The following is a 1,289-nucleotide window of genomic DNA, read 5'->3' on the forward strand; positions in this document are numbered from 1 at the left end:
ACTTCTTGTCACTTAACTATGCTTTCATTCAATTTAATAGAGAACCCTCCATATTTGTAAATATAATTTTAAATTGTGCTGTGGATTTTATGTTCCTCCGTTCACTCTTTAATGTCCTCGACACCACTATATCCACTGAGTACTAAAAGAGGTCTTTGTTAAACAACTACTGATGTGACCACTGAAGGCTACTATTCAGAATCATATTGCCAAGAGAGATCGTTAGACTTAACAGAAAATCTTTTCAAAGGTTATATCTACTTACAGACACATGAATATTTTCTAAATGTTCTAATATACACATGACATTGTGAGATACTGTATTTGCCGAATTAAAAACAATGATTAATTGAACACGTTTATTAAATACAGGAAGTCATATAAATGTCCACATAAGTCGAAAAAGTTTATAATTTTAAAATCTACAATAGATCAATACCACTGTGATCACATTTCTTATACAAATTTCCCAAGTTTTTAACTGGGGTTTTGAAAAAAATCATTATCGACCCAATGGATTAAAGCCTCTAGATGGAGTGGGATAGTTATACCCAGTTCCACAGGAAAATAAGCTGAATGGTTGTAGTGGCAATGATGGTGTTGACTTGTTGGTTATAAACAGTGGAGGTGATAACGTTCGTGTTGTAGAATGTACTTGTTATATATTGGATACGAGTCTGGCCTGGAATTTGCTGGGTTCTAACATCAGTGCGTGTTACTGTGACGTACTGTGTTTGGGCAGGGAGGTTCACCACGGTTGGTACTGTCTGCCGAGTGTAGATAGTAGTGGGTACCACCTGGGTAGAATAAAAAGTGCTTACGACTGGTTGGGGAACTGTGATAATTCTGGTAACATACTGTGGCACTTGTTGGGTTCTTACAACGGTGGAGACTTGCTGTTCAAACTGTGTCCTTGTAACAAACTGAATCTGAGTGCTAGTCACAACTTGCTCTGAGAATATGGTGGTTGTTACGGGAATAACTTGTGTAGAAGTAATAAAACTGTGTTTGACCTGGCTGAGTGATAGTTTGAGTCCGATAGTTGGTTATTGTTACATACTGTGTCTGAGTAACATCTTGACCAGGCAGAACAACTGTTGAGTATGCAGTACTATACTGAGTACTCTCAACTGTCCAAGAGTTATGCCTGGGATTTGCTGCTGTCTAGTCACTGTCTGTGTCTGATAAATTGTGCTGATTACTTGCTGGGGGACCACCTGTGTGGATACTACATTTCTGGTGATTGTTGTGGGTATCTGTTGTGTTATTGTAATAAACTGAGTTGAATA

At 37.9% G+C, this 1,289-nt stretch overlaps 1 pseudogene; it reads right to left on the reverse strand.

The window, feature by feature from the left end:
• Positions 1-502: 502 nt before the first annotated feature.
• The window catches only part of LOC136843931 (uncharacterized), a 5,155-nt pseudogene continuing 4,368 nt past the window's right edge, over positions 503-1,289 (reverse strand).

Source organism: Macrobrachium rosenbergii, chromosome 1 (assembly GCF_040412425.1).
Source record: "Macrobrachium rosenbergii isolate ZJJX-2024 chromosome 1, ASM4041242v1, whole genome shotgun sequence".
NCBI classification, from domain to species: domain Eukaryota; kingdom Metazoa; phylum Arthropoda; class Malacostraca; order Decapoda; family Palaemonidae; genus Macrobrachium; species Macrobrachium rosenbergii.